Source organism: Hyla sarda, unplaced genomic scaffold, assembly GCF_029499605.1.
Source record: "Hyla sarda isolate aHylSar1 unplaced genomic scaffold, aHylSar1.hap1 scaffold_316, whole genome shotgun sequence".
NCBI classification, from domain to species: domain Eukaryota; kingdom Metazoa; phylum Chordata; class Amphibia; order Anura; family Hylidae; genus Hyla; species Hyla sarda.
In genome coordinates, this window is record NW_026609890.1 from 151,213 (window position 1) to 175,190 (window position 23,978).

Here is a 23,978-nt window from a genome sequence, read left to right on the forward strand (position 1 = left end):
TGAGTGAGAACAAATGAGTTAAAGCAAGTGAGTGAGAGAGATCGAATGAATGAAAGTCTGAATGACAGAAAGAAAAAAGGATGAAGAAAGAAGCATGAAGAAAAAAAAATGTATATGGAGTTGCTGACATGAGTGCAATCTACAAAGCCGTTGAGGCTGATCCTCATGGGAGGATTATTGCACCAGGACCCTTAGCACTTTTAAAATGCCATTCAATGCCACGGGCTAGATGTAAACTGCAGATGACCATGTTGTGGTAGTTACCATGGATACCCAAGTGATGTGTGAGCTAACACATAGGCCCAACAGATTCCAAGAAGGCCAGAATCACCAGCGGCACCACCATCGATTGTCAGGTCACCCGGATTCAGCAAATACCAGAGTCCAAAATGATGCAGGTTTATACTGTTAATTTTCAGTTTATCGTTACAGTTGGTGTTATTCCATGTCGGAAGGGACGCAGCTACAGCCAGTGGGGTAACTAGAGACAGGCAGGCAGCTATGTGCAACAAAGGTAGGCGTGTTGTTTTCATATGCAGATCTGAAATATTGTCTTATATGCAAGAGGAGGAGTGATGGGGGTTCAGGCAAAAGCCAGGCTATGGATTGCATTGCTAAATGCTCCATCAGAGTGCAATGGTCGCCTGTCCTTTTTTTAAGTGATGATGTGGGTTTAGCCTGTGCTGTATGTATGTATGGGTGGCTGACTGCCACCCACCCAGAGAGTGTATGGGAGGCTGGTTGGCTGCCAGCCTTCCTTCCATTCCTATGAGTAATGTGAGTGCTCATGAAGGGGACATGGTTGGGTCCACCCCTTTCCCGGTTATCCCCTCTAGGCCTTTTGGCTTAGATCAAGTGTAAAAAAAGAAAGGATCTTGCGACAGATCGCATCCTGAGGCACGTTTTTTTTTGTGTGAATACTTGCACTTGGGTGACTTGTGAGCACATACTGATACATACGTTCCCTATCTGGGGACCATAAATTAAATGGATTTTTGAGAAAGGGAGCTGATTTGGAAGCTTGCTTCTGTCGCCCTATGCATTGACCCGATGTGGCAGTATATTCGGGTAGTGAACAGTGCACCACCCCATTCCAGTGTTAAACAAGAAAGATTCTCATTTAATCCTCCGTGGGTGAGAATTTGAGTTTGAGAATTGGAGACCAAAATGATGAGTTGCACTGACTGGTTTATGAACGTCTATTCATTTAGCGTTTTAATGACCATGTTTGCACACTGATTGGTGTAAAAAAATAAAATAAAACTAAATAATAATAATCTAGCACACCTGTGCAGGTTTGACATGACATGACAGGTAGCTGTCTTGTGGGTGGTGCTGAATCCTGTTAAATGACGTGAGGGTCTCATGCCTATACACAAGGGTGTGTCATTGCTGTTGCTTGACCATGCATTGGTATCTGTGGTCAGTGAATGATAAAAACAAAATTTACCATCCATTGATGGATGGGAAATCCGCCATGAGGCATTTGTTTTTAGAAACTGCTGCTCACAACCAATGTTGCAATGGAGTGTCTCCATCTGCTGGTGGTATTGGAAAGGCATTAGTGCTATGACAGGGTCTGAAGAAGAAGAAGAAGAAGAAGAAGACGGAAAAAAATATATATAAAAAGAAAAAGAGAGAGAGAGAGAGAGAGACTGACTTAGTGAGCGAGTGAGTGAGAGAGTGAGAGTGAGTGAGAGTGAATGAGTGAGTGAGTGATTGAGTGAGTGAGTGAGTGAGTGAGAACAAATGAGTTAAAGCAAGTGAGTGAGAGAGATCGAATGAATGAAAGTCTGAATGACAGAAAGAAAAAAGGATGAAGAAAGAAGCATGAAGAAAAAAAAATGTATATGGAGTTGCTGACATGAGTGCAATCTACAAAGCCGTTGAGGCTGATCCTCATGGGAGGATTATTGCACCAGGACCCTTAGCACTTTTAAAATGCCATTCAATGCCACGGGCTAGATGTAAACTGCAGATGACCATGTTGTGGTAGTTACCATGGATACCCAAGTGATGTGTGAGCTAACACATAGGCCCAACAGATTCCAAGAAGGCCAGAATCACCAGCGGCACCACCATCGATTGTCAGGTCACCCGGATTCAGCAAATACCAGAGTCCAAAATGATGCAGGTTTATACTGTTAATTTTCAGTTTATCGTTACAGTTGGTGTTATTCCATGTCGGAAGGGACGCAGCTACAGCCAGTGGGGTAACTAGAGACAGGCAGGCAGCTATGTGCAACAAAGGTAGGCGTGTTGTTTTCATATGCAGATCTGAAATATTGTCTTATATGCAAGAGGAGGAGTGATGGGGGTTCAGGCAAAAGCCAGGCTATGGATTGCATTGCTAAATGCTCCATCAGAGTGCAATGGTCGCCTGTCCTTTTTTTAAGTGATGATGTGGGTTTAGCCTGTGCTGTATGTATGTATGGGTGGCTGACTGCCACCCACCCAGAGAGTGTATGGGAGGCTGGTTGGCTGCCAGCCTTCCTTCCATTCCTATGAGTAATGTGAGTGCTCATGAAGGGGACATGGTTGGGTCCACCCCTTTCCCGGTTATCCCCTCTAGGCCTTTTGGCTTAGATCAAGTGTAAAAAAAGAAAGGATCTTGCGACAGATCGCATCCTGAGGCACGTTTTTTTTTGTGTGAATACTTGCACTTGGGTGACTTGTGAGCACATACTGATACATACGTTCCCTATCTGGGGACCATAAATTAAATGGATTTTTGAGAAAGGGAGCTGATTTGGAAGCTTGCTTCTGTCGCCCTATGCATTGACCCGATGTGGCAGTATATTCGGGTAGTGAACAGTGCACCACCCCATTCCAGTGTTAAACAAGAAAGATTCTCATTTAATCCTCCGTGGGTGAGAATTTGAGTTTGAGAATTGGAGACCAAAATGATGAGTTGCACTGACTGGTTTATGAACGTCTATTCATTTAGCGTTTTAATGACCATGTTTGCACACTGATTGGTGTAAAAAAATAAAATAAAACTAAATAATAATAATCTAGCACACCTGTGCAGGTTTGACATGACATGACAGGTAGCTGTCTTGTGGGTGGTGCTGAATCCTGTTAAATGACGTGAGGGTCTCATGCCTATACACAAGGGTGTGTCATTGCTGTTGCTTGACCATGCATTGGTATCTGTGGTCAGTGAATGATAAAAACAAAATTTACCATCCATTGATGGATGGGAAATCCGCCATGAGGCATTTGTTTTTAGAAACTGCTGCTCACAACCAATGTTGCAATGGAGTGTCTCCATCTGCTGGTGGTATTGGAAAGGCATTAGTGCTATGACAGGGTCTGAAGAAGAAGAAGAAGAAGAAGAAGAAGACGGAAAAAAATATATATAAAAAGAAAAAGAGAGAGAGAGAGAGAGAGAGAGACTGACTTAGTGAGCGAGTGAGTGAGAGAGTGAGAGTGAGTGAGAGTGAATGAGTGAGTGAGTGATTGAGTGAGTGAGTGAGTGAGTGAGAACAAATGAGTTAAAGCAAGTGAGTGAGAGAGATCGAATGAATGAAAGTCTGAATGACAGAAAGAAAAAAGGATGAAGAAAGAAGCATGAAGAAAAAAAAATGTATATGGAGTTGCTGACATGAGTGCAATCTACAAAGCCGTTGAGGCTGATCCTCATGGGAGGATTATTGCACCAGGACCCTTAGCACTTTTAAAATGCCATTCAATGCCACGGGCTAGATGTAAACTGCAGATGACCATGTTGTGGTAGTTACCATGGATACCCAAGTGATGTGTGAGCTAACACATAGGCCCAACAGATTCCAAGAAGGCCAGAATCACCAGCGGCATCACCATCGATTGTCAGGTCACCCGGATTCAGCAAATACCAGAGTCCAAAATGATGCAGGTTTATACTGTTAATTTTCAGTTTATCGTTACAGTTGGTGTTATTCCATGTCGGAAGGGACGCAGCTACAGCCAGTGGGGTAACTAGAGACAGGCAGGCAGCTATGTGCAACAAAGGTAGGCGTGTTGTTTTCATATGCAGATCTGAAATATTGTCTTATATGCAAGAGGAGGAGTGATGGGGGTTCAGGCAAAAGCCAGGCTATGGATTGCATTGCTAAATGCTCCATCAGAGTGCAATGGTCGCCTGTCCTTTTTTTAAGTGATGATGTGGGTTTAGCCTGTGCTGTATGTATGTATGGGTGGCTGACTGCCACCCACCCAGAGAGTGTATGGGAGGCTGGTTGGCTGCCAGCCTTCCTTCCATTCCTATGAGTAATGTGAGTGCTCATGAAGGGGACATGGTTGGGTCCACCCCTTTCCCGGTTATCCCCTCTAGGCCTTTTGGCTTAGATCAAGTGTAAAAAAAGAAAGGATCTTGCGACAGATCGCATCCTGAGGCACGTTTTTTTTTGTGTGAATACTTGCACTTGGGTGACTTGTGAGCACATACTGATACATACGTTCCCTATCTGGGGACCATAAATTAAATGGATTTTTGAGAAAGGGAGCTGATTTGGAAGCTTGCTTCTGTCGCCCTATGCATTGACCCGATGTGGCAGTATATTCGGGTAGTGAACAGTGCACCACCCCATTCCAGTGTTAAACAAGAAAGATTCTCATTTAATCCTCCGTGGGTGAGAATTTGAGTTTGAGAATTGGAGACCAAAATGATGAGTTGCACTGACTGGTTTATGAACGTCTATTCATTTAGCGTTTTAATGACCATGTTTGCACACTGATTGGTGTAAAAAAATAAAATAAAACTAAATAATAATAATCTAGCACACCTGTGCAGGTTTGACATGACATGACAGGTAGCTGTCTTGTGGGTGGTGCTGAATCCTGTTAAATGACGTGAGGGTCTCATGCCTATACACAAGGGTGTGTCATTGCTGTTGCTTGACCATGCATTGGTATCTGTGGTCAGTGAATGATAAAAACAAAATTTACCATCCATTGATGGATGGGAAATCCGCCATGAGGCATTTGTTTTTAGAAACTGCTGCTCACAACCAATGTTGCAATGGAGTGTCTCCATCTGCTGGTGGTATTGGAAAGGCATTAGTGCTATGACAGGGTCTGAAGAAGAAGAAGAAGAAGAAGAAGAAGACGGAAAAAAATATATATAAAAAGAAAAAGAGAGAGAGAGAGAGAGAGACTGACTTAGTGAGCGAGTGAGTGAGAGAGTGAGAGTGAGTGAGAGTGAATGAGTGAGTGAGTGATTGAGTGAGTGAGTGAGTGAGTGAGAACAAATGAGTTAAAGCAAGTGAGTGAGAGAGATCGAATGAATGAAAGTCTGAATGACAGAAAGAAAAAAGGATGAAGAAAGAAGCATGAAGAAAAAAAAATGTATATGGAGTTGCTGACATGAGTGCAATCTACAAAGCCGTTGAGGCTGATCCTCATGGGAGGATTATTGCACCAGGACCCTTAGCACTTTTAAAATGCCATTCAATGCCACGGGCTAGATGTAAACTGCAGATGACCATGTTGTGGTAGTTACCATGGATACCCAAGTGATGTGTGAGCTAACACATAGGCCCAACAGATTCCAAGAAGGCCAGAATCACCAGCGGCACCACCATCGATTGTCAGGTCACCCGGATTCAGCAAATACCAGAGTCCAAAATGATGCAGGTTTATACTGTTAATTTTCAGTTTATCGTTACAGTTGGTGTTATTCCATGTCGGAAGGGACGCAGCTACAGCCAGTGGGGTAACTAGAGACAGGCAGGCAGCTATGTGCAACAAAGGTAGGCGTGTTGTTTTCATATGCAGATCTGAAATATTGTCTTATATGCAAGAGGAGGAGTGATGGGGGTTCAGGCAAAAGCCAGGCTATGGATTGCATTGCTAAATGCTCCATCAGAGTGCAATGGTCGCCTGTCCTTTTTTTAAGTGATGATGTGGGTTTAGCCTGTGCTGTATGTATGTATGGGTGGCTGACTGCCACCCACCCAGAGAGTGTATGGGAGGCTGGTTGGCTGCCAGCCTTCCTTCCATTCCTATGAGTAATGTGAGTGCTCATGAAGGGGACATGGTTGGGTCCACCCCTTTCCCGGTTATCCCCTCTAGGCCTTTTGGCTTAGATCAAGTGTAAAAAAAGAAAGGATCTTGCGACAGATCGCATCCTGAGGCACGTTTTTTTTTGTGTGAATACTTGCACTTGGGTGACTTGTGAGCACATACTGATACATACGTTCCCTATCTGGGGACCATAAATTAAATGGATTTTTGAGAAAGGGAGCTGATTTGGAAGCTTGCTTCTGTCGCCCTATGCATTGACCCGATGTGGCAGTATATTCGGGTAGTGAACAGTGCACCACCCCATTCCAGTGTTAAACAAGAAAGATTCTCATTTAATCCTCCGTGGGTGAGAATTTGAGTTTGAGAATTGGAGACCAAAATGATGAGTTGCACTGACTGGTTTATGAACGTCTATTCATTTAGCGTTTTAATGACCATGTTTGCACACTGATTGGTGTAAAAAAATAAAATAAAACTAAATAATAATAATCTAGCACACCTGTGCAGGTTTGACATGACATGACAGGTAGCTGTCTTGTGGGTGGTGCTGAATCCTGTTAAATGACGTGAGGGTCTCATGCCTATACACAAGGGTGTGTCATTGCTGTTGCTTGACCATGCATTGGTATCTGTGGTCAGTGAATGATAAAAACAAAATTTACCATCCATTGATGGATGGGAAATCCGCCATGAGGCATTTGTTTTTAGAAACTGCTGCTCACAACCAATGTTGCAATGGAGTGTCTCCATCTGCTGGTGGTATTGGAAAGGCATTAGTGCTATGACAGGGTCTGAAGAAGAAGAAGAAGAAGAAGAAGAAGAAGAAGAAGACGGAAAAAAATATATATAAAAAGAAAAAGAGAGAGAGAGAGAGAGAGACTGACTTAGTGAGCGAGTGAGTGAGAGAGTGAGAGTGAGTGAGAGTGAATGAGTGAGTGAGTGATTGAGTGAGTGAGTGAGTGAGTGAGAACAAATGAGTTAAAGCAAGTGAGTGAGAGAGATCGAATGAATGAAAGTCTGAATGACAGAAAGAAAAAAGGATGAAGAAAGAAGCATGAAGAAAAAAAAATGTATATGGAGTTGCTGACATGAGTGCAATCTACAAAGCCGTTGAGGCTGATCCTCATGGGAGGATTATTGCACCAGGACCCTTAGCACTTTTAAAATGCCATTCAATGCCACGGGCTAGATGTAAACTGCAGATGACCATGTTGTGGTAGTTACCATGGATACCCAAGTGATGTGTGAGCTAACACATAGGCCCAACAGATTCCAAGAAGGCCAGAATCACCAGCGGCACCACCATCGATTGTCAGGTCACCCGGATTCAGCAAATACCAGAGTCCAAAATGATGCAGGTTTATACTGTTAATTTTCAGTTTATCGTTACAGTTGGTGTTATTCCATGTCGGAAGGGACGCAGCTACAGCCAGTGGGGTAACTAGAGACAGGCAGGCAGCTATGTGCAACAAAGGTAGGCGTGTTGTTTTCATATGCAGATCTGAAATATTGTCTTATATGCAAGAGGAGGAGTGATGGGGGTTCAGGCAAAAGCCAGGCTATGGATTGCATTGCTAAATGCTCCATCAGAGTGCAATGGTCGCCTGTCCTTTTTTTAAGTGATGATGTGGGTTTAGCCTGTGCTGTATGTATGTATGGGTGGCTGACTGCCACCCACCCAGAGAGTGTATGGGAGGCTGGTTGGCTGCCAGCCTTCCTTCCATTCCTATGAGTAATGTGAGTGCTCATGAAGGGGACATGGTTGGGTCCACCCCTTTCCCGGTTATCCCCTCTAGGCCTTTTGGCTTAGATCAAGTGTAAAAAAAGAAAGGATCTTGCGACAGATCGCATCCTGAGGCACGTTTTTTTTTGTGTGAATACTTGCACTTGGGTGACTTGTGAGCACATACTGATACATACGTTCCCTATCTGGGGACCATAAATTAAATGGATTTTTGAGAAAGGGAGCTGATTTGGAAGCTTGCTTCTGTCGCCCTATGCATTGACCCGATGTGGCAGTATATTCGGGTAGTGAACAGTGCACCACCCCATTCCAGTGTTAAACAAGAAAGATTCTCATTTAATCCTCCGTGGGTGAGAATTTGAGTTTGAGAATTGGAGACCAAAATGATGAGTTGCACTGACTGGTTTATGAACGTCTATTAATTTAGCGTTTTAATGACCATGTTTGCACACTGATTGGTGTAAAAAAATAAAATAAAACTAAATAATAATAATCTAGCACACCTGTGCAGGTTTGACATGACATGACAGGTAGCTGTCTTGTGGGTGGTGCTGAATCCTGTTAAATGACGTGAGGGTCTCATGCCTATACACAAGGGTGTGTCATTGCTGTTGCTTGACCATGCATTGGTATCTGTGGTCAGTGAATGATAAAAACAAAATTTACCATCCATTGATGGATGGGAAATCCGCCATGAGGCATTTGTTTTTAGAAACTGCTGCTCACAACCAATGTTGCAATGGAGTGTCTCCATCTGCTGGTGGTATTGGAAAGGCATTAGTGCTATGACAGGGTCTGAAGAAGAAGAAGAAGAAGAAGAAGAAGAAGACGGAAAAAAATATATATAAAAAGAAAAAGAGAGAGAGAGAGAGAGAGACTGACTTAGTGAGCGAGTGAGTGAGAGAGTGAGAGTGAGTGAGAGTGAATGAGTGAGTGAGTGATTGAGTGAGTGAGTGAGTGAGTGAGAACAAATGAGTTAAAGCAAGTGAGTGAGAGAGATCGAATGAATGAAAGTCTGAATGACAGAAAGAAAAAAGGATGAAGAAAGAAGCATGAAGAAAAAAAAATGTATATGGAGTTGCTGACATGAGTGCAATCTACAAAGCCGTTGAGGCTGATCCTCATGGGAGGATTATTGCACCAGGACCCTTAGCACTTTTAAAATGCCATTCAATGCCACGGGCTAGATGTAAACTGCAGATGACCATGTTGTGGTAGTTACCATGGATACCCAAGTGATGTGTGAGCTAACACATAGGCCCAACAGATTCCAAGAAGGCCAGAATCACCAGCGGCACCACCATCGATTGTCAGGTCACCCGGATTCAGCAAATACCAGAGTCCAAAATGATGCAGGTTTATACTGTTAATTTTCAGTTTATCGTTACAGTTGGTGTTATTCCATGTCGGAAGGGACGCAGCTACAGCCAGTGGGGTAACTAGAGACAGGCAGGCAGCTATGTGCAACAAAGGTAGGCGTGTTGTTTTCATATGCAGATCTGAAATATTGTCTTATATGCAAGAGGAGGAGTGATGGGGGTTCAGGCAAAAGCCAGGCTATGGATTGCATTGCTAAATGCTCCATCAGAGTGCAATGGTCGCCTGTCCTTTTTTTAAGTGATGATGTGGGTTTAGCCTGTGCTGTATGTATGTATGGGTGGCTGACTGCCACCCACCCAGAGAGTGTATGGGAGGCTGGTTGGCTGCCAGCCTTCCTTCCATTCCTATGAGTAATGTGAGTGCTCATGAAGGGGACATGGTTGGGTCCACCCCTTTCCCGGTTATCCCCTCTAGGCCTTTTGGCTTAGATCAAGTGTAAAAAAAGAAAGGATCTTGCGACAGATCGCATCCTGAGGCACGTTTTTTTTTGTGTGAATACTTGCACTTGGGTGACTTGTGAGCACATACTGATACATACGTTCCCTATCTGGGGACCATAAATTAAATGGATTTTTGAGAAAGGGAGCTGATTTGGAAGCTTGCTTCTGTCGCCCTATGCATTGACCCGATGTGGCAGTATATTCGGGTAGTGAACAGTGCACCACCCCATTCCAGTGTTAAACAAGAAAGATTCTCATTTAATCCTCCGTGGGTGAGAATTTGAGTTTGAGAATTGGAGACCAAAATGATGAGTTGCACTGACTGGTTTATGAACGTCTATTCATTTAGCGTTTTAATGACCATGTTTGCACACTGATTGGTGTAAAAAAATAAAATAAAACTAAATAATAATAATCTAGCACACCTGTGCAGGTTTGACATGACATGACAGGTAGCTGTCTTGTGGGTGGTGCTGAATCCTGTTAAATGACGTGAGGGTCTCATGCCTATACACAAGGGTGTGTCATTGCTGTTGCTTGACCATGCATTGGTATCTGTGGTCAGTGAATGATAAAAACAAAATTTACCATCCATTGATGGATGGGAAATCCGCCATGAGGCATTTGTTTTTAGAAACTGCTGCTCACAACCAATGTTGCAATGGAGTGTCTCCATCTGCTGGTGGTATTGGAAAGGCATTAGTGCTATGACAGGGTCTGAAGAAGAAGAAGAAGAAGACGGAAAAAAATATATATAAAAAGAAAAAGAGAGAGAGAGAGAGAGAGACTGACTTAGTGAGCGAGTGAGTGAGAGAGTGAGAGTGAGTGAGAGTGAATGAGTGAGTGAGTGATTGAGTGAGTGAGTGAGTGAGTGAGAACAAATGAGTTAAAGCAAGTGAGTGAGAGAGATCGAATGAATGAAAGTCTGAATGACAGAAAGAAAAAAGGATGAAGAAAGAAGCATGAAGAAAAAAAAATGTATATGGAGTTGCTGACATGAGTGCAATCTACAAAGCCGTTGAGGCTGATCCTCATGGGAGGATTATTGCACCAGGACCCTTAGCACTTTTAAAATGCCATTCAATGCCACGGGCTAGATGTAAACTGCAGATGACCATGTTGTGGTAGTTACCATGGATACCCAAGTGATGTGTGAGCTAACACATAGGCCCAACAGATTCCAAGAAGGCCAGAATCACCAGCGGCACCACCATCGATTGTCAGGTCACCCGGATTCAGCAAATACCAGAGTCCAAAATGATGCAGGTTTATACTGTTAATTTTCAGTTTATCGTTACAGTTGGTGTTATTCCATGTCGGAAGGGACGCAGCTACAGCCAGTGGGGTAACTAGAGACAGGCAGGCAGCTATGTGCAACAAAGGTAGGCGTGTTGTTTTCATATGCAGATCTGAAATATTGTCTTATATGCAAGAGGAGGAGTGATGGGGGTTCAGGCAAAAGCCAGGCTATGGATTGCATTGCTAAATGCTCCATCAGAGTGCAATGGTCGCCTGTCCTTTTTTTAAGTGATGATGTGGGTTTAGCCTGTGCTGTATGTATGTATGGGTGGCTGACTGCCACCCACCCAGAGAGTGTATGGGAGGCTGGTTGGCTGCCAGCCTTCCTTCCATTCCTATGAGTAATGTGAGTGCTCATGAAGGGGACATGGTTGGGTCCACCCCTTTCCCGGTTATCCCCTCTAGGCCTTTTGGCTTAGATCAAGTGTAAAAAAAGAAAGGATCTTGCGACAGATCGCATCCTGAGGCACGTTTTTTTTTGTGTGAATACTTGCACTTGGGTGACTTGTGAGCACATACTGATACATACGTTCCCTATCTGGGGACCATAAATTAAATGGATTTTTGAGAAAGGGAGCTGATTTGGAAGCTTGCTTCTGTCGCCCTATGCATTGACCCGATGTGGCAGTATATTCGGGTAGTGAACAGTGCACCACCCCATTCCAGTGTTAAACAAGAAAGATTCTCATTTAATCCTCCGTGGGTGAGAATTTGAGTTTGAGAATTGGAGACCAAAATGATGAGTTGCACTGACTGGTTTATGAACGTCTATTCATTTAGCGTTTTAATGACCATGTTTGCACACTGATTGGTGTAAAAAAATAAAATAAAACTAAATAATAATAATCTAGCACACCTGTGCAGGTTTGACATGACATGACAGGTAGCTGTCTTGTGGGTGGTGCTGAATCCTGTTAAATGACGTGAGGGTCTCATGCCTATACACAAGGGTGTGTCATTGCTGTTGCTTGACCATGCATTGGTATCTGTGGTCAGTGAATGATAAAAACAAAATTTACCATCCATTGATGGATGGGAAATCCGCCATGAGGCATTTGTTTTTAGAAACTGCTGCTCACAACCAATGTTGCAATGGAGTGTCTCCATCTGCTGGTGGTATTGGAAAGGCATTAGTGCTATGACAGGGTCTGAAGAAGAAGAAGAAGAAGAAGAAGAAGAAGACGGAAAAAAATATATATAAAAAGAAAAAGAGAGAGAGAGAGAGAGAGACTGACTTAGTGAGCGAGTGAGTGAGAGAGTGAGAGTGAGTGAGAGTGAATGAGTGAGTGAGTGATTGAGTGAGTGAGTGAGTGAGTGAGAACAAATGAGTTAAAGCAAGTGAGTGAGAGAGATCGAATGAATGAAAGTCTGAATGACAGAAAGAAAAAAGGATGAAGAAAGAAGCATGAAGAAAAAAAAATGTATATGGAGTTGCTGACATGAGTGCAATCTACAAAGCCGTTGAGGCTGATCCTCATGGGAGGATTATTGCACCAGGACCCTTAGCACTTTTAAAATGCCATTCAATGCCACGGGCTAGATGTAAACTGCAGATGACCATGTTGTGGTAGTTACCATGGATACCCAAGTGATGTGTGAGCTAACACATAGGCCCAACAGATTCCAAGAAGGCCAGAATCACCAGCGGCACCACCATCGATTGTCAGGTCACCCGGATTCAGCAAATACCAGAGTCCAAAATGATGCAGGTTTATACTGTTAATTTTCAGTTTATCGTTACAGTTGGTGTTATTCCATGTCGGAAGGGACGCAGCTACAGCCAGTGGGGTAACTAGAGACAGGCAGGCAGCTATGTGCAACAAAGGTAGGCGTGTTGTTTTCATATGCAGATCTGAAATATTGTCTTATATGCAAGAGGAGGAGTGATGGGGGTTCAGGCAAAAGCCAGGCTATGGATTGCATTGCTAAATGCTCCATCAGAGTGCAATGGTCGCCTGTCCTTTTTTTAAGTGATGATGTGGGTTTAGCCTGTGCTGTATGTATGTATGGGTGGCTGACTGCCACCCACCCAGAGAGTGTATGGGAGGCTGGTTGGCTGCCAGCCTTCCTTCCATTCCTATGAGTAATGTGAGTGCTCATGAAGGGGACATGGTTGGGTCCACCCCTTTCCCGGTTATCCCCTCTAGGCCTTTTGGCTTAGATCAAGTGTAAAAAAAGAAAGGATCTTGCGACAGATCGCATCCTGAGGCACGTTTTTTTTTGTGTGAATACTTGCACTTGGGTGACTTGTGAGCACATACTGATACATACGTTCCCTATCTGGGGACCATAAATTAAATGGATTTTTGAGAAAGGGAGCTGATTTGGAAGCTTGCTTCTGTCGCCCTATGCATTGACCCGATGTGGCAGTATATTCGGGTAGTGAACAGTGCACCACCCCATTCCAGTGTTAAACAAGAAAGATTCTCATTTAATCCTCCGTGGGTGAGAATTTGAGTTTGAGAATTGGAGACCAAAATGATGAGTTGCACTGACTGGTTTATGAACGTCTATTCATTTAGCGTTTTAATGACCATGTTTGCACACTGATTGGTGTAAAAAAATAAAATAAAACTAAATAATAATAATCTAGCACACCTGTGCAGGTTTGACATGACATGACAGGTAGCTGTCTTGTGGGTGGTGCTGAATCCTGTTAAATGACGTGAGGGTCTCATGCCTATACACAAGGGTGTGTCATTGCTGTTGCTTGACCATGCATTGGTATCTGTGGTCAGTGAATGATAAAAACAAAATTTACCATCCATTGATGGATGGGAAATCCGCCATGAGGCATTTGTTTTTAGAAACTGCTGCTCACAACCAATGTTGCAATGGAGTGTCTCCATCTGCTGGTGGTATTGGAAAGGCATTAGTGCTATGACAGGGTCTGAAGAAGAAGAAGAAGAAGAAGAAGAAGAAGACGGAAAAAAATATATATAAAAAGAAAAAGAGAGAGAGAGAGAGAGAGACTGACTTAGTGAGCGAGTGAGTGAGAGAGTGAGAGTGAGTGAGAGTGAATGAGTGAGTGAGTGATTGAGTGAGTGAGTGAGTGAGTGAGAACAAATGAGTTAAAGCAAGTGAGTGAGAGAGATCGAATGAATGAAAGTCTGAATGACAGAAAGAAAAAAGGATGAAGAAAGAAGCATGAAGAAAAAAAAATGTATATGGAGTTGCTGACATGAGTGCAATCTACAAAGCCGTTGAGGCTGATCCTCATGGGAGGATTATTGCACCAGGACCCTTAGCACTTTTAAAATGCCATTCAATGCCACGGGCTAGATGTAAACTGCAGATGACCATGTTGTGGTAGTTACCATGGATACCCAAGTGATGTGTGAGCTAACACATAGGCCCAACAGATTCCAAGAAGGCCAGAATCACCAGCGGCACCACCATCGATTGTCAGGTCACCCGGATTCAGCAAATACCAGAGTCCAAAATGATGCAGGTTTATACTGTTAATTTTCAGTTTATCGTTACAGTTGGTGTTATTCCATGTCGGAAGGGACGCAGCTACAGCCAGTGGGGTAACTAGAGACAGGCAGGCAGCTATGTGCAACAAAGGTAGGCGTGTTGTTTTCATATGCAGATCTGAAATATTGTCTTATATGCAAGAGGAGGAGTGATGGGGGTTCAGGCAAAAGCCAGGCTATGGATTGCATTGCTAAATGCTCCATCAGAGTGCAATGGTCGCCTGTCCTTTTTTTAAGTGATGATGTGGGTTTAGCCTGTGCTGTATGTATGTATGGGTGGCTGACTGCCACCCACCCAGAGAGTGTATGGGAGGCTGGTTGGCTGCCAGCCTTCCTTCCATTCCTATGAGTAATGTGAGTGCTCATGAAGGGGACATGGTTGGGTCCACCCCTTTCCCGGTTATCCCCTCTAGGCCTTTTGGCTTAGATCAAGTGTAAAAAAAGAAAGGATCTTGCGACAGATCGCATCCTGAGGCACGTTTTTTTTTGTGTGAATACTTGCACTTGGGTGACTTGTGAGCACATACTGATACATACGTTCCCTATCTGGGGACCATAAATTAAATGGATTTTTGAGAAAGGGAGCTGATTTGGAAGCTTGCTTCTGTCGCCCTATGCATTGACCCGATGTGGCAGTATATTCGGGTAGTGAACAGTGCACCACCCCATTCCAGTGTTAAACAAGAAAGATTCTCATTTAATCCTCCGTGGGTGAGAATTTGAGTTTGAGAATTGGAGACCAAAATGATGAGTTGCACTGACTGGTTTATGAACGTCTATTCATTTAGCGTTTTAATGACCATGTTTGCACACTGATTGGTGTAAAAAAATAAAATAAAACTAAATAATAATAATCTAGCACACCTGTGCAGGTTTGACATGACATGACAGGTAGCTGTCTTGTGGGTGGTGCTGAATCCTGTTAAATGACGTGAGGGTCTCATGCCTATACACAAGGGTGTGTCATTGCTGTTGCTTGACCATGCATTGGTATCTGTGGTCAGTGAATGATAAAAACAAAATTTACCATCCATTGATGGATGGGAAATCCGCCATGAGGCATTTGTTTTTAGAAACTGCTGCTCACAACCAATGTTGCAATGGAGTGTCTCCATCTGCTGGTGGTATTGGAAAGGCATTAGTGCTATGACAGGGTCTGAAGAAGAAGAAGAAGAAGAAGAAGAAGAAGAAGAAGACGGAAAAAAATATATATAAAAAGAAAAAGAGAGAGAGAGAGAGAGAGACTGACTTAGTGAGCGAGTGAGTGAGAGAGTGAGAGTGAGTGAGAGTGAATGAGTGAGTGAGTGATTGAGTGAGTGAGTGAGTGAGTGAGAACAAATGAGTTAAAGCAAGTGAGTGAGAGAGATCGAATGAATGAAAGTCTGAATGACAGAAAGAAAAAAGGATGAAGAAAGAAGCATGAAGAAAAAAAAATGTATATGGAGTTGCTGACATGAGTGCAATCTACAAAGCCGTTGAGGCTGATCCTCATGGGAGGATTATTGCACCAGGACCCTTAGCACTTTTAAAATGCCATTCAATGCCACGGGCTAGATGTAAACTGCAGATGACCATGTTGTGGTAGTTACCATGGATACCCAAGTGATGTGTGAGCTAACACATAGGCCCAACAGATTCCAAGAAGGCCAGAATCACCAGCGGCACCACCATCGATTGTCAGGTCACCCGGATTCAGCAAATACCAGAGTCCAAAATGATGCAGGTTTATACTGTTAATTTTCAGTTTATCGTTACAGTTGGTGTTATTCCATGTCGGAAGGGACGCAGCTACAGCCAGTGGGGTAACTAGAGACAGGCAGGCAGCTATGTGCAACAAAGGTAGGCGTGTTGTTTTCATATGCAGATCTGAAATATTGTCTTATATGCAAGAGGAGGAGTGATGGGGGTTCAGGCAAAAGCCAGGCTATGGATTGCATTGCTAAATGCTCCATCAGAGTGCAATGGTCGCCTGTCCTTTTTTTAAGTGATGATGTGGGTTTAGCCTGTGCTGTATGTATGTATGGGTGGCTGACTGCCACCCACCCAGAGAGTGTATGGGAGGCTGGTTGGCTGCCAGCCTTCCTTCCATTCCTATGAGTAATGTGAGTGCTCATGAAGGGGACATGGTTGGGTCCACCCCTTTCCCGGTTATCCCCTCTAGGCCTTTTGGCTTAGATCAAGTGTAAAAAAAGAAAGGATCTTGCGACAGATCGCATCCTGAGGCACGTTTTTTTTTGTGTGAATACTTGCACTTGGGTGACTTGTGAGCACATACTGATACATACGTTCCCTATCTGGGGACCATAAATTAAATGGATTTTTGAGAAAGGGAGCTGATTTGGAAGCTTGCTTCTGTCGCCCTATGCATTGACCCGATGTGGCAGTATATTCGGGTAGTGAACAGTGCACCACCCCATTCCAGTGTTAAACAAGAAAGATTCTCATTTAATCCTCCGTGGGTGAGAATTTGAGTTTGAGAATTGGAGACCAAAATGATGAGTTGCACTGACTGGTTTATGAACGTCTATTCATTTAGCGTTTTAATGACCATGTTTGCACACTGATTGGTGTAAAAAAATAAAATAAAACTAAATAATAATAATCTAGCACACCTGTGCAGGTTTGACATGACATGACAGGTAGCTGTCTTGTGGGTGGTGCTGAATCCTGTTAAATGACGTGAGGGTCTCATGCCTATACACAAGGGTGTGTCATTGCTGTTGCTTGACCATGCATTGGTATCTGTGGTCAGTGAATGATAAAAACAAAATTTACCATCCATTGATGGATGGGAAATCCGCCATGAGGCATTTGTTTTTAGAAACTGCTGCTCACAACCAATGTTGCAATGGAGTGTCTCCATCTGCTGGTGGTATTGGAAAGGCATTAGTGCTATGACAGGGTCTGAAGAAGAAGAAGAAGAAGAAGAAGAAGAAGACGACGGAAAAAAATATATATAAAAAGAAAAAGAGAGAGAGAGAGAGAGAGACTGACTTAGTGAGCGAGTGAGTGAGAGAGTGAGAGTGAGTGAGAGTGAATGAGTGAGTGAGTGATTGAGTGAGTGAGTGAGTGAGTGAGAACAAATGAGTTAAAGCAAGTGAGTGAGAGAGATCGAATGAATGAAAGTCTGAATGACAGAAAGAAAAAAGGATGAAGAAAGAAGCATGAAGAAAAAAAAATGTATATGGAGTTGCTGACATGAGTGCAATCTACAAAGCCGTTGAGGCTGATCCTCATGGGAGGATTATTGCACCAGGACCCTTAGCACTTTTAAAATGCCATTCAATGCCACGGGCTAGATGTAAACTGCAGATGACCATGTTGTGGTAGTTACCATGGATACCCAAGTGATGTGTGAGCTAACACATAGGCCCAACAGATTCCAAGAAGGCCAGAATCACCAGCGGCACCACCATCGATTGTCAGGTCACCCGGATTCAGCAAATACCAGAGTCCAAAATGATGCAGGTTTATACTGTTAATTTTCAGTTTATCGTTACAGTTGGTGTTATTCCATGTCGGAAGGGACGCAGCTACAGCCAGTGGGGTAACTAGAGACAGGCAGGCAGCTATGTGCAACAAAGGTAGGCGTGTTGTTTTCATATGCAGATCTGAAATATTGTCTTATATGCAAGAGGAGGAGTGATGGGGGTTCAGGCAAAAGCCAGGCTATGGATTGCATTGCTAAATGCTCCATCAGAGTGCAATGGTCGCCTGTCCTTTTTTTAAGTGATGATGTGGGTTTAGCCTGTGCTGTATGTATGTATGGGTGGCTGACTGCCACCCACCCAGAGAGTGTATGGGAGGCTGGTTGGCTGCCAGCCTTCCTTCCATTCCTATGAGTAATGTGAGTGCTCATGAAGGGGACATGGTTGGGTCCACCCCTTTCCCGGTTATCCCCTCTAGGCCTTTTGGCTTAGATCAAGTGTAAAAAAAGAAAGGATCTTGCGACAGATCGCATCCTGAGGCACGTTTTTTTTTGTGTGAATACTTGCACTTGGGTGACTTGTGAGCACATACTGATACATACGTTCCCTATCTGGGGACCATAAATTAAATGGATTTTTGAGAAAGGGAGCTGATTTGGAAGCTTGCTTCTGTCGCCCTATGCATTGACCCGATGTGGCAGTATATTCGGGTAGTGAACAGTGCACCACCCCATTCCAGTGTTAAACAAGAAAGATTCTCATTTAATCCTCCGTGGGTGAGAATTTGAGTTTGAGAATTGGAGACCAAAATGATGAGTTGCACTGACTGGTTTATGAACGTCTATTCATTTAGCGTTTTAATGACCATGTTTGCACACTGATTGGTGTAAAAAAATAAAATAAAACTAAATAATAATAATCTAGCACACCTGTGCAGGTTTGACATGACATGACAGGTAGCTGTCTTGTGGGTGGTGCTGAATCCTGTTAAATGACGTGAGGGTCTCATGCCTATACACAAGGGTGTGTCATTGCTGTTGCTTGACCATGCATTGGTATCTGTGGTCAGTGAATGATAAAAACAAAATTTACCATCCATTGATGGATGGGAAATCCGCCATGAGGCATTTGTTTTTAGAAACTGCTGCTCACAACCAATGTTGCAATGGAGTGTCTCCATCTGCTGGTGGTATTGGAAAGGCATTAGTGCTATGACAGGGTCTGAAGAAGAAGAAGAAGAAGAAGAAGAAGAAGACGGAAAAAAATATATATAAAAAGAAAAAGAGAGAGAGAGAGAGAGAGAGACTGACTTAGTGAGCGAGTGAGTGAGAGAGTGAGAGTGAGTGAGAGTGAATGAGTGAGTGAGTGATTGAGTGAGTGAGTGAGTGAGTGAGAACAAATGAGTTAAAGCAAGTGAGTGAGAGAGATCGAATGAATGAAAGTCTGAATGACAGAAAGAAAAAAGGATGAAGAAAGAAGCATGAAGAAAAAAAAATGTATATGGAGTTGCTGACATGAGTGCAATCTACAAAGCCGTTGAGGCTGATCCTCATGGGAGGATTATTGCACCAGGACCCTTAGCACTTTTAAAATGCCATTCAATGCCACGGGCTAGATGTAAACTGCAGATGACCATGTTGTGGTAGTTACCATGGATACCCAAGTGATGTGTGAGCTAACACATAGGCCCAACAGATTCCAAGAAGGCCAGAATCACCAGCGGCACCACCATCGATTGTCAGGTCACCCGGATTCAGCAAATACCAGAGTCCAAAATGATGCAGGTTTATACTGTTAATTTTCAGTTTATCGTTACAGTTGGTGTTATTCCATGTCGGAAGGGACGCAGCTACAGCCAGTGGGGTAACTAGAGACAGGCAGGCAGCTATGTGCAACAAAGGTAGGCGTGTTGTTTTCATATGCAGATCTGAAATATTGTCTTATATGCAAGAGGAGGAGTGATGGGGGTTCAGGCAAAAGCCAGGCTATGGATTGCATTGCTAAATGCTCCATCAGAGTGCAATGGTCGCCTGTCCTTTTTTTAAGTGATGATGTGGGTTTAGCCTGTGCTGTATGTATGTATGGGTGGCTGACTGCCACCCACCCAGAGAGTGTATGGGAGGCTGGTTGGCTGCCAGCCTTCCTTCCATTCCTATGAGTAATGTGAGTGCTCATGAAGGGGACATGGTTGGGTCCACCCCTTTCCCGGTTATCCCCTCTAGGCCTTTTGGCTTAGATCAAGTGTAAAAAAAGAAAGGATCTTGCGACAGATCGCATCCTGAGGCACGTTTTTTTTTGTGTGAATACTTGCACTTGGGTGACTTGTGAGCACATACTGATACATACGTTCCCTATCTGGGGACCATAAATTAAATGGATTTTTGAGAAAGGGAGCTGATTTGGAAGCTTGCTTCTGTCGCCCTATGCATTGACCCGATGTGGCAGTATATTCGGGTAGTGAACAGTGCACCACCCCATTCCAGTGTTAAACAAGAAAGATTCTCATTTAATCCTCCGTGGGTGAGAATTTGAGTTTGAGAATTGGAGACCAAAATGATGAGTTGCACTGACTGGTTTATGAACGTCTATTCATTTAGCGTTTTAATGACCATGTTTGCACACTGATTGGTGTAAAAAAATAAAATAAAACTAAATAATAATAATCTAGCACACCTGTGCAGGTTTGACATGACATGACAGGTAGCTGTCTTGTGGGTGGTGCTGAATCCTGTTAAATGACGTGAGGGTCTCATGCCTATACACAAGGGTGTGTCATTGCTGTTGCTTGACCATGCATTGGTATCTGTGGTCAGTGAATGATAAAAACAAAATTTACCATCCATTGATGGATGGGAAATCCGCCATGAGGCATTTGTTTTTAGAAACTGCTGCTCACAACCAATGTTGCAATGGAGTGTCTCCATCTGCTGGTGGTATTGGAAAGGCATTAGTGCTATGACAGGGTCTGAAGAAGAAGAAGAAGAAGAAGAAGAAGAAGAAGAAGACGGAAAAAAATATATATAAAAAGAAAAAGAGAGAGAGAGAGAGAGAGACTGACTTAGTGAGCGAGAGAGTGAGAGTGAGTGAGAGTGAATGAGTGAGTGAGTGATTGAGTGAGTGAGTGAGTGAGTGAGAACAAATGAGTTAAAGCAAGTGAGTGAGAGAGATCGAATGAATGAAAGTCTGAATGACAGAAAGAAAAAAGGATGAAGAAAGAAGCATGAAGAAAAAAAAATGTATATGGAGTTGCTGACATGAGTGCAATCTACAAAGCCGTTGAGGCTGATCCTCATGGGAGGATTATTGCACCAGGACCCTTAGCACTTTTAAAATGCCATTCAATGCCACGGGCTAGATGTAAACTGCAGATGACCATGTTGTGGTAGTTACCATGGATACCCAAGTGATGTGTGAGCTAACACATAGGCCCAACAGATTCCAAGAAGGCCAGAATCACCAGCGGCACCACCATCGATTGTCAGGTCACCCGGATTCAGCAAATACCAGAGTCCAAAATGATGCAGGTTTATACTGTTAATTTTCAGTTTATCGTTACAGTTGGTGTTATTCCATGTCGGAAGGGACGCAGCTACAGCCAGTGGGGTAACTAGAGACAGGCAGGCAGCTATGTGCAACAAAGGTAGGCGTGTTGTTTTCATATGCAGATCTGAAATATTGTCTTATATGCAAGAGGAGGAGTGATGGGGGTTCAGGCAAAAGCCAGGCTATGGATTGCATTGCTAAATGCTCCATCAGAGTGCAATGGTCGCCTGTCCTTTTTTTAAGTGATGATGTGGGTTTAGCCTGTGCTGTATGTATGTATGGGTGGCTGACTGCCACCCACCCAGAGAGTGTATGGGAGGCTGGTTGGCTGCCAGCCTTCCTTCCATTCCTATGAGTAATGTGAGTGCTCATGAAGGGGACATGGTTGGGTCCACCCCTTTCCCGGTTATCCCCTCTAGGCCTTTTGGCTTAGATCAAGTGTAAAAAAAGAAAGGATCTTGCGACAGATCGCATCCTGAGGCACGTTTTTTTTTGTGTGAATACTTGCACTTGGGTGACTTGTGAGCACATACTGATACATACGTTCCCTATCTGGGGACCATAAATTAAATGGATTTTTGAGAAAGGGAGCTGATTTGGAAGCTTGCTTCTGTCGCCCTATGCATTGACCCGATGTGGCAGTATATTCGGGTAGTGAACAGTGCACCACCCCATTCCAGTGTTAAACAAGAAAGATTCTCATTTAATCCTCCGTGGGTGAGAATTTGAGTTTGAGAATTGGAGACCAAAATGATGAGTTGCACTGACTGGTTTATGAACGTCTATTCATTTAGCGTTTTAATGACCATGTTTGCACACTGATTGGTGTAAAAAAATAAAATAAAACTAAATAATAATAATCTAGCACACCTGTGCAGGTTTGACATGACATGACAGGTAGCTGTCTTGTGGGTGGTGCTGAATCCTGTTAAATGACGTGAGGGTCTCATGCCTATACACAAGGGTGTGTCATTGCTGTTGCTTGACCATGCATTGGTATCTGTGGTCAGTGAATGATAAAAACAAAATTTACCATCCATTGATGGATGGGAAATCCGCCATGAGGCATTTGTTTTTAGAAACTGCTGCTCACAACCAATGTTGCAATGGAGTGTCTCCATCTGCTGGTGGTATTGGAAAGGCATTAGTGCTATGACAGGGTCTGAAGAAGAAGAAGAAGAAGAAGAAGACGGAAAAAAATATATATAAAAAGAAAAAGAGAGAGAGAGAGAGAGAGACTGACTTAGTGAGCGAGTGAGTGAGAGAGTGAGAGTGAGTGAGAGTGAATGAGTGAGTGAGTGATTGAGTGAGTGAGTGAGTGAGTGAGAACAAATGAGTTAAAGCAAGTGAGTGAGAGAGATCGAATGAATGAAAGTCTGAATGACAGAAAGAAAAAAGGATGAAGAAAGAAGCATGAAGAAAAAAAAATGTATATGGAGTTGCTGACATGAGTGCAATCTACAAAGCCGTTGAGGCTGATCCTCATGGGAGGATTATTGCACCAGGACCCTTAGCACTTTTAAAATGCCATTCAATGCCACGGGCTAGATGTAAACTGCAGATGACCATGTTGTGGTAGTTACCATGGATACCCAAGTGATGTGTGAGCTAACACATAGGCCCAACAGATTCCAAGAAGGCCAGAATCACCAGCGGCACCACCATCGATTGTCAGGTCACCCGGATTCAGCAAATACCAGAGTCCAAAATGATGCAGGTTTATACTGTTAATTTTCAGTTTATCGTTACAGTTGGTGTTATTCCATGTCGGAAGGGACGCAGCTACAGCCAGTGGGGTAACTAGAGACAGGCAGGCAGCTATGTGCAACAAAGGTAGGCGTGTTGTTTTCATATGCAGATCTGAAATATTGTCTTATATGCAAGAGGAGGAGTGATGGGGGTTCAGGCAAAAGCCAGGCTATGGATTGCATTGCTAAATGCTCCATCAGAGTGCAATGGTCGCCTGTCCTTTTTTTAAGTGATGATGTGGGTTTAGCCTGTGCTGTATGTATGTATGGGTGGCTGACTGCCACCCACCCAGAGAGTGTATGGGAGGCTGGTTGGCTGCCAGCCTTCCTTCCATTCCTATGAGTAATGTGAGTGCTCATGAAGGGGACATGGTTGGGTCCACCCCTTTCCCGGTTATCCCCTCTAGGCCTTTTGGCTTAGATCAAGTGTAAAAAAAGAAAGGATCTTGCGACAGATCGCATCCTGAGGCACGTTTTTTTTTGTGTGAATACTTGCACTTGGGTGACTTGTGAGCACATACTGATACATACGTTCCCTATCTGGGGACCATAAATTAAATGGATTTTTGAGAAAGGGAGCTGATTTGGAAGCTTGCTTCTGTCGCCCTATGCATTGACCCGATGTGGCAGTATATTCGGGTAGTGAACAGTGCACCACCCCATTCCAGTGTTAAACAAGAAAGATTCTCATTTAATCCTCCGTGGGTGAGAATTTGAGTTTGAGAATTGGAGACCAAAATGATGAGTTGCACTGACTGGTTTATGAACGTCTATTCATTTAGCGTTTTAATGACCATGTTTGCACACTGATTGGTGTAAAAAAATAAAATAAAACTAAATAATAATAATCTAGCACACCTGTGCAGGTTTGACATGACATGACAGGTAGCTGTCTTGTGGGTGGTGCTGAATCC

The 23,978-nt window shown here is 43.5% G+C and overlaps 14 pseudogenes; all 14 read left to right on the plus strand.

Moving 5' to 3' along the window:
- The first annotated feature begins 825 nt into the window (after nucleotides 1-825).
- Nucleotides 826-1,089, plus strand: LOC130329169 (U2 spliceosomal RNA; annotated as a pseudogene).
- Nucleotides 1,090-2,561: 1,472 nt separating this feature from the next.
- Nucleotides 2,562-2,825, plus strand: LOC130329170 (U2 spliceosomal RNA; annotated as a pseudogene).
- Nucleotides 2,826-4,304: 1,479 nt separating this feature from the next.
- On the plus strand, nucleotides 4,305-4,568 carry LOC130329171 (U2 spliceosomal RNA; annotated as a pseudogene).
- A 1,475-nt stretch (nucleotides 4,569-6,043) lies between these two features.
- On the plus strand, nucleotides 6,044-6,307 carry LOC130329173 (U2 spliceosomal RNA; annotated as a pseudogene).
- Nucleotides 6,308-7,791: 1,484 nt separating this feature from the next.
- LOC130329175 (U2 spliceosomal RNA) lies at nucleotides 7,792-8,055 on the plus strand (annotated as a pseudogene).
- Nucleotides 8,056-9,533: 1,478 nt separating this feature from the next.
- On the plus strand, nucleotides 9,534-9,797 carry LOC130329176 (U2 spliceosomal RNA; annotated as a pseudogene).
- A 1,466-nt stretch (nucleotides 9,798-11,263) lies between these two features.
- Nucleotides 11,264-11,527, plus strand: LOC130329177 (U2 spliceosomal RNA; annotated as a pseudogene).
- A 1,478-nt stretch (nucleotides 11,528-13,005) lies between these two features.
- LOC130329178 (U2 spliceosomal RNA) lies at nucleotides 13,006-13,269 on the plus strand (annotated as a pseudogene).
- A 1,478-nt stretch (nucleotides 13,270-14,747) lies between these two features.
- LOC130329179 (U2 spliceosomal RNA) lies at nucleotides 14,748-15,011 on the plus strand (annotated as a pseudogene).
- Nucleotides 15,012-16,495: 1,484 nt separating this feature from the next.
- On the plus strand, nucleotides 16,496-16,759 carry LOC130329180 (U2 spliceosomal RNA; annotated as a pseudogene).
- A 1,481-nt stretch (nucleotides 16,760-18,240) lies between these two features.
- LOC130329181 (U2 spliceosomal RNA) lies at nucleotides 18,241-18,504 on the plus strand (annotated as a pseudogene).
- Nucleotides 18,505-19,984: 1,480 nt separating this feature from the next.
- Nucleotides 19,985-20,248, plus strand: LOC130329182 (U2 spliceosomal RNA; annotated as a pseudogene).
- A 1,476-nt stretch (nucleotides 20,249-21,724) lies between these two features.
- On the plus strand, nucleotides 21,725-21,988 carry LOC130329183 (U2 spliceosomal RNA; annotated as a pseudogene).
- Nucleotides 21,989-23,460: 1,472 nt separating this feature from the next.
- Nucleotides 23,461-23,724, plus strand: LOC130329186 (U2 spliceosomal RNA; annotated as a pseudogene).
- Nucleotides 23,725-23,978: the final 254 nt, after the last annotated feature.